The sequence below is a fragment of the Nannospalax galili genome, unplaced genomic scaffold (genome assembly GCF_000622305.1).
Source record: "Nannospalax galili isolate Female #2095 unplaced genomic scaffold, S.galili_v1.0 scaffold2886, whole genome shotgun sequence".
In the NCBI taxonomy this organism is placed as follows: Eukaryota; Metazoa; Chordata; class Mammalia; order Rodentia; family Spalacidae; genus Nannospalax; species Nannospalax galili.
In genome coordinates, this window is record NW_008355281.1 from 719,452 (window position 1) to 728,773 (window position 9,322).

Genomic DNA, 9,322 nt, shown 5'->3' on the forward strand with positions numbered 1-9,322 from the left:
CTCCTCATTCTTTTGGTCTCCACTTGACAGTGATAAACTTAGGATTTTCTTTCAGGTACTTTGACAGCTGTTAGAGTAGCTAGAATTGCATATCTGAGGATGGAGAGGTGGTTCAGTGGTTAAGAGCACTGGCTGCTCTTGCAGAGGGTCTGGGTTCAATTCCCAGCACCTACATGGCAGCTAACAACCACCTGTAACTCCAATTCCAGGGGATCTGACATCTTCTTCTGACCTCTGTGGGAATACATGGCATGGGTACACTTACATATATGCAGGCAATATACTCACACATAAAATAAAAATAATAAAATATTTTTTAAAATACGAGATCCATAGCTCCATTCATTTAAGTAGAGATTTGAATGAACTTTGACCTTTGAAAATTTAACATTATTTATATATTATTTCTAAGTCTCATCTTTAACACATATTAACAAACCTACTCAGACCTTCATAACTTCTGTAAACTCTCTCATTTTCTTTTTTGTTCTGGAAGCATCCAGCCATCTTAACCTTCATACATAGATCATTAATAAATTTTCTCCATTTCTGTATCATTTTAACATCTGCATTCACATTTTCACTTCCTTTTCTTAATACCACAAGTCATAATAACATTAATGAACAAATTTGCTGTCTTTTGTAAGAATTTTCCTCCTGGGGGTCTAAGCAATGTTTGCCACCTTCCTAAGGTTTTTATGTCAAACTAATGTTTGATTACATTAAAGTTCACCCTGGAGAACTAATGAGTTTATTGAGCTTATGTACAGAGCATGGGTAAGGGATTACTGATAGGCGCATATATCACCTGAGAACAGTTGCACTGGAAAGTCTTTATCCAGCATGAATATTGACTTCTCCATAGCCTCAAGGGTCAAGCCCCTCTCCCTAGCCTTCCTCAGATTACACACTTTGGTTCTCCCCCAAACCAGGAGGCCACATGTGATTAGAGCAGAATTGCATACAATTGGCTGGGAAGAATGGCTGGACACTCAGGTGAGGGCCCAATGACCCTGCTTACCCCTCCTCTTATGTAGGAGCACATAGTCAACAAGTTGAACTGCAATGGTATTTTGTAAGAGGACATAGCTGAAGTCATGAAGATGGCAGTTGTTTGGCCCAGGAGATAATGCTGTCTATCATCACCTTATTAGAGAACTCTGAGTCCAAATTACACACATAATGTAATAAATAGTATCATGTACACATTGAGGTTTTATAAGTTCCCAGGTTAACATTATAGAAAACACAGGGCAGTCAAAAATCTTTTTTACTTTACGTAGTTCAGAGAGTGGTCTACCAAAACTGTGCTTTAGGGTTTGAATGATTGTAACCAGTAGATGGAGAGAAATAGCAGGTACACAGCAAAATATTATGAAATTGATGTTTACAATGTCCAGAAGCAATCAACTAAGGAAAACTGTAATGCTGTAGCTATTGATTGAGGATTTCTTACTCAGATGACCCTCTCTATCTTCTCTAGGGAGTGTAAACAGTCTTTTGTTTCTTTCTTTGATCTATTTTATTGTTTTTTTATTAAGTATTTAGTAAATTTGCATTCATCTATGTGACAAAATAGAGCATTGCATTAGTTGTTTTTATTATAGACCTCTTTATATCATGTTGAAGTTAGTTTGTCCCTCACTTGTTCTCAAGGGTACAACGTCTTCACTTTTAGGCTGTTTCCTTGTTCTCCTTTTTCCTTGTAACAGAGCTGTGGGGCATCCTGACCCAGGACAAGATTCTTAAAGAACATTTAAAGATACACATGCCTGAGTCTGAAGTGAGAGGCCAATCCCATCTCCAGAGCCAGATTCTCAGTGGGCTCAATCAGTACATAACAAACGACCAATATAATCTATATACAAAAGGCATTTGTTTTTCTGTAGAACTTAACTCAGTGGTTTACACTGAAAAGGAGAATTGTTGAGTTCAGTGACTACTGACTGGACTGAAAACACCTGTCTTCCTTAAAACCTGTTTACATTTGTCTAAGTGAGTCTTCTCATGTGTTGGGTCTTGTATTGGGAATGGGGATTGACAAAAGGCAGAACATTTAACATGAGGTCACCTGATATTTCTAAACTTTGTAAAGCTATGGGTACGTATCAGTGAACACCCATGATCAAGCAGGATCAGGCTGACAGAAGTATCTGCCTATACCAGTGTCAAGCCTGCTATAATTGTGGTGACCAGATGTATGACAACTTCTATCCATAATTAGTTAGCTAGTGTCTATAAATGGAGGCAGACAGTCTGAAAGATGTAATAAGTACCCTCCCTCCTAATATTTCCAATTAGAGGCAATTTTTTGGCCTCCAGTTTATACTCAGGGCAGGCCTAAGTTCAGAAAAACATCAGAGTTTCTTTATTACTGTCTGTAGATCTAGGCCATCCCAATGGGTAAAGACACAGCCTATGGAGTCATTTTGTAGGACAAAAAGCTACTATCTATAAAACAAAAAAAAGATATTTTGGAAGTCTCCCAAATTTTTTGTCTCCTCTCCAGAGTGTCCTCCAAAGATCCTCTTATCCCTTTCCCATGACCAACCATGAGAAAAGGTGCCAACTATTGCATTAGTCAATATCTTCCTATCTTTATCTATTGCACTAGTCAATAGCTTCCTATCTTTACCAACATGGGCTTGGGTACCTGTATCTTGTCCTTCTTTATTAGTGACCCTATAGAAAAAGGAGTCCATTCAGAATATTTGCTATTACCAACCTGGCTCTTTAATGCCCTGTGACCTTGATGAATCCTTTCTTCACATCGCCTAGTTAATCTGTGTGGAATCCATCATCCACAAAACCTCTGAAGCAAATATTGACCCCCATGTATCACGGAAGCCAGTAAACTTCTAATAATTAAATAAGTGAAGGAAGGGTTTTTTCACTCTGACTTTTTCATGGGCTGAGCCTTAATAGTTCCTTAAATGTTCCCTCTGATCCCTTTTTAAAATTTATTATTTGTCAGAGAATATTTTATTTTGTAAGTTAAAAAAGAGGCAAACCTAATAACTCTCAGGGTGCATTCTTTTAAGGAGTACTATCATTCACTATGCCTGCATTAAATAAATCATATTATAATTTGTCATTTATAATCTTGGATTACATACCCATAACCTGGAGAATAAGGCACACAGAAGACAATGGTACTCAAAATAACATGGAAAAAGATGATATCAGAATGCTCTTTGTCTTTAGTCTATCCATGATATTGCAACTAGAAAGTGAAAGGCAGTTGTACCTACCCAGGGAATGATGGGGCAGGAAGAAAAGCAAGCACGGAGCAACTGAGTCTCAGAGAGTGAAATACTCTATCTCAGAGAAAAATAGGCTTGGAACCACAATGCAAAATGGGCAGAAACTAAGACCAGTGGAACTGGCACCTTAAGCCACCCACTCAAGCAGGCCTTTTTGCCTCCTGTTGCTATAGCTACCTGTTGTTAGCAGATTGACTTTTGAAAGATTTGGCCCTGGGGTACTGCAAATTCACATTAGTTTTCCAGGATTAACCATCACAAAGTGTCAGCTCCATTTGGTAGCTGGCTGTTGTTGGAGACATATAGCCAGAAAAACTTTAAGTTCCCTTTAGAAACTACCAAATATATTATGCAAAGCAACATAAAATCTGAAATAGTCACTTTAGAATCAGTAAATATATAACACAAAAAGCCAAAACCCCAAATAGTCCCCTTCAGAAACAGATAAAAGTCCAAAATGGTCATGTTTAAAAATCAGTACATAAAAACAGGTTAAATATGCATGTAAAACAATGTCAAAATCCAAAACTCTCACTTCAATCAAGGTGAGATCAAATATCCATATCAAGAAACACCAACAATATGACTCCAAATGCTTAGGTACCATCACAAAAACAGAAACAACATGACCAATCAAGACATTAAATGCCTCCAGAAATAATCAACCCCATTGTAATGTTTCCAGAGAAAAGCAACTTAGTTGATACACAAGACAATAATTTCAAAACTGTAATTACAGATATGTTCAAGGAACTTGAAGATATGACTAAAAGACTGAAGACTGAGAAACACAAAAAGTTGCATAAAATGAGTAAAACAATTTTACATACGAAAATAAAATTTGATAAAGGCATAGGATCTCTGAAGAAAAGCCAAACTGAAATAAAACATGAAAAGAAAAACTTAAGGAGTCAAATAAAAAGCTCCAGAAGAAAGCATAATCAGCAGATTGAATCAAGTGGAAGAGAGAAAGTCATGCCTCAAAGACAAGATATAGGAAACAGATCACACAGTCAAAGTAAATGTTAAATCTAAAATAAGCTAAGAGTGAAACATGCAGGACCTCTGGGACATTATAAAAAGACCAGATTTGTAAATAAATCATAGGTGGAGAAGAAATCAAGATAAGAGGCATACAAAACATTTTCAACAAAATCATATAAGAGGAAAGAGTTACCTATCAAGGTACAAGAAGCATTTAGAATATCAAGCAGCCTGTACCAGAAAATAAACCCCTCATGTCATGTAATAGTCAAAACAATAAATGTACAGAACAAAGAAAAGGTATTGAAAACTGTAAGAGAGAAAGATCAAGCAACATACGAAAGCAGGCCCATAAAAATAGGAGCTGGAGCTGATTTTTCTTTTTTTTTTTTTTTTTTTTTTTTTTTTTTTTTTTTTTTTTTAAAAAAAAAAAAAAAAAAAAAAAAAAAAAGAGGACGATAAATCTTTCACTGTGATATATCATGCCTGCATGTAAGTAAGTGCACCCATGTGTGCAATGCCCACAGAGGACACAAGAGGCTGTCAAATCCCCTGGAGCTAGAGTTAACAGACAGTTGTTAGCTGTCATGTGGGTGCTGGGATTTGAACCTTGGTCTTCTTCAAGAATAATCAGTGTTCTCAATCACTGAGCCATCTCTCCAGCCCCAGGAGCTGATTTTTCAATGAACACTGTGAAAGCCAGAAGAGCTCAGAACAATATCCTACAAGTCATGAAAGAACAGAGATGCCAGCCCAAACTACCCTATGCAGGAAACCTATCAGTTTTAATAAAGAGAAAATGTTGTAGCTTGCTTCTATAAAGTTGTGACAAAACACTCTGACCAAATCCAACTTAGGGAGGAAAGTGTTTATTTCACCTTCAGCTTACAGTTCATCACAGAGTGAAGACAAGGCAGGAGCTCAGGGCAGGGACCAAAGTACAGACCATAGAGGAATGCTGCTTACTGACTTGCTCCCTTAGCTTCTGCTCAGCCTGTTTTCTTACTCAGCACAGGACCACCTACCTGCTCTGGGGTGGCACCACCCACAGTGGGCTGGGCCCATCCACATCACTCAACAGTGAAGAAAATCCTCCACAGACATGGCCACAGGCTAACCCAGTGAATGAAATTCCTCAATTGTTCCCTCTACCCAGGTGTGTCAAATATTGACAACTGGAGCTATCCAGTACAGAGAAAAACTCTGTATGATAAAAACAGATTTAAGGAATCTATGTCCTCTAAGCCAGCTCTATAGAGGATACTAGAAGGAACAGTTTAGTCTGAAAAAAAGATTGACCATCTCCACAATGATACAAAGAATAAACAATTCCACAACAGCTCACCAAAAGAGGTCTAGGAAATTAGCATCACAACACAAAATAGCAGGAATTAATGGACATTCATCAATAATAATTCTCAATATTAATGGTCTCAATTTCCCAATAAAAAGACACAGACTAGGTATGACCTGCAGGCCTCTCTCTCCAGAGTAAGTCGATGGTGCCATCCCTGCCTTGACTCCCCCAGCCTCACTCACCCTCTCATTTCCCCTGCCGGTCTTTCCTCCTAGCCTGGGTCCTGTCCCATTCCTTGTCTTGGAGCCCCAGACACCTGGGGAACCACCACTGCTGCCTGATCCTTTGCACCCAGACCAACTTAGTTCCTTCTCAGGTCCCCAGGAGTACTCTGAGCCTGGCCCAGCCCTCACCTCCCTCTGCTTCCCTGGGTCTGCCCTACCCACCAGCCTCTTTCCTGGATGCTGGGGCTGACCTTTCCTCTACCTGGTCCTTCGCATCCAGACCAACCCAGCTCCTCAGGGGCCCCAGGGGCCCTTGGGACTGCCTCCTGCCCCCATCTTCCTTTGCATCTCTGGGTGGTAAGGCCACCAGCTGCCCTAGACCAGCATCTTTCCTGGGCCTGGCTCCCAGGCCATTCCAACCACCAAATTCCTGAGGCCAATATCTTTCCTGGAGGGATCCAGACCTTAGGAGAAAGCCTGAGAGCATCTGATCCTCATCTGACTTGGGCCTCTGGGGGAACTCCTGAAGACAAAAGCAATCTGTCCACTCCAGTACAAAATCAAAAGAGAGAACCAGAAGCTTAGAGGAACCAGCTTTTCATGCCCAAAAAGTAAACCACTAAGGCACATAAAGTTCACAAAATGAAGCAGTCCTAAACTTGAAGGCTTGAGTCACACAAGAATCAGGAACTACAAAAGAAATTCACATGTCAAAATCATAGAGAAAAAAAAATAACATGAAAAACCAAAATTACATAGCCCCATCAAATACCAAGAAGAGAAGTACAATGAGAATCCCCTAGAGATAATGCAGGACATGGAACTCAAAAGAACAATTATAAACATGATAAAAGAATTCAGTGAATTTAAAGAACACACAAAAAAAGAAATCAAAGAACTGAAAGACGATGGGGATAAACTTCTGAATGAATTCAGAGAAGAGTTAGAACTATTGAAGACTACCCAGGCTGAAATAAAGAAGGAAATGAAACAATCAGTAAGCCAATTAGAAAAGACAAGAGAAAGCCTCACCAATAGGATGAATGAAATGGAAAACAGAGTATCAAGACTCGATATAAAGTGGATGAACTAGACCACTCAAGCAAAGATTATGGAAAATTTAAGAAATCACAAGAATGGAATATGCAGGAATTGTGTGACACCATAAAAAGACCAAACTTACAAATCAGAGGCATACAGGAAGGAGAAGAATCCCAAGATAATGGCATGGAGCAGATCTTCAACTAAATCATGGAAGAAAATTTCCCAAAATTAAAGAAAGACATGCCCATACAAATACAAGAAGCATACAGAACACCAAACAGACAGGACCAGAAAAGAAACTCTCCATGGCACATCTTAGTAAAAACACTACACGTGCAAAACAAAGAGACAATTCTGAAAGTCACATATAAAGGAAAACCCATTAGGATTACAGCTGACTTTTCAGTGCAAACCATGAAAGCCAGAAGACCCTGGACCAAAGCATTTTCAGTTATAAATGACAACAGATGCCAACCCAGATTCCTATACCCAGCCAAAATGTCTATTATAGTTGAAGGGGAAAGAAAAATCTTCCATAACATAAATAGGCTGAAGGAATTCATGTCCACAAAACCAGCCCTTCAGAGAGTTCTGGAAGCAATACAAAGAGCTGAAGAAAGGAACGACTATACCAAAAGGGTTGCAGAAAGAAATTCAATGAAAGTATAACTGGGGAAAAGTATAACTATATCAAGATTGTAAACATAAATAAAAATGACAGGATTCAATGCTCATCTTTCATTAATACCTTTAAATATTAATGGACTGAACTCTCAAAAGACAACAAACTTGGTGAATGGATTAAGAAACAAAAACCCATCTTATTGTTGTGTGCAAGAAACTCATCTCACTTTCAAGGACAGACACAATCTTAAAGTGAAAAAATGGAAAAAAATATACCAAGCAAATGGTACTAAGAAAAAAGCTGGCATTGCAATTCTAATATCTGAAAAAATAGACTTTAAACTAAAACTAATAAGAAGAGGTAAAGAGGGCCACTTCATTCTGATCAAAGGAACAATCAATCAAGAAGATATTACAATCACGAACATATATTCACCAAACTCTGGTACACCCAACTTCATAAAACAATACTACAGGACTTTAAGACCCAGATTAATCCCAACTCACTAATATTAGGGGTCTTCAATACCCCACTGTCTCCACTAGATAGGTCAACAGGGAAGAGAGTTAACAGAGAGACATCTGAATTAATACCATATATCAAAAGGACTTAACAGACATCTACCAAGTATTCCACCCAAGCACCAAAGGACATACTTTCTACTCAGCACCCCATGGAACCTTCTCCAAAACTGACCATACACTGGGGCACAAAAAAAACTCAACAAATACAAAAAGATTGAAATAATTCCATGCATTCTATCAGACCACAATGCAGTAAAGTTTACAATCAACACCAGAACAAGCCCTAATCACCACATGAACACATGGAGATTAAACAACACACTCTTGAATGATGAATGGGTCAAAAGAGAAATTATGAAAGAAATAAAAGTATTGCTGGAACTAAATGGAAAGGACAATACAACACAACAAAACCTCTGGGACATGCTGAAAGCGGTCCTTAGGGGGAAGTTTATAGCTCTAAGCACCTAAATCAAAAAATTGGAAAGAACACAAATAAATGATTTAACGCTGCAACTCAACACACTTGAAAAGCAACAGCAAATGAAACCCAAACCCAGCAGACAAGAAGAAATAACAAAAATCAGGGCAGAAATTAATGAAATTGAAACAAAGGAAACAATACAAAGAATCAACAAATCCAAGAGCTGGTTCTTTGAAAAGATAAAAAATGATTGACAGACCTCTAGTCCAGTTAAACAAAAGAAAGAAAGAGGACCTCCAAATCAACAAAATCAGAGGTGAAAGGGGAAACATCACAATAGACACCAGAAAGAAACAGAACATTATAAGGGAATACTTTAAAAACCTATATGCTACTAAATTTGAAAACCTAAAAGAAGTGGACATATATATAAAGGCATGGGAACCACCAAAACTAAACCAAGAATTGATAAACAGCTTAAACAGACCCATATCACAAAAAGAAATTGAAACTGTAATACAAAATCTCCCAGCTAAAAAGAGTCCAGGACCAGAAGGATTTACAGCAGAATTCTATCAGACATTTAAAGAAGATCTACATCCAATACTACTTAACTTATTCAAAAAGATAGAAATGGAGGGAGAACTTCCAAATTCCTTCTATGAAGCCAGCATCACTCTAATACCAAAGCCAGGCAAAGATACAACCAAAAAAGAAAACTAGAAACCCATATCGTTAATGAATATAGATGCAAAAATTTCAACAAGATACTTGCAAACCACATACAGATACACATCGAAAAGATCATCCACCATGATCAAGTCGGCTTTATCCCAGAGATGCAGGGATGGTTCAATATATGTAAGTCCATAAACATCATAAACCATATAAATAGGTTCAAAGACAAGAACCACATGGTCATCTCAATAGATGCAGA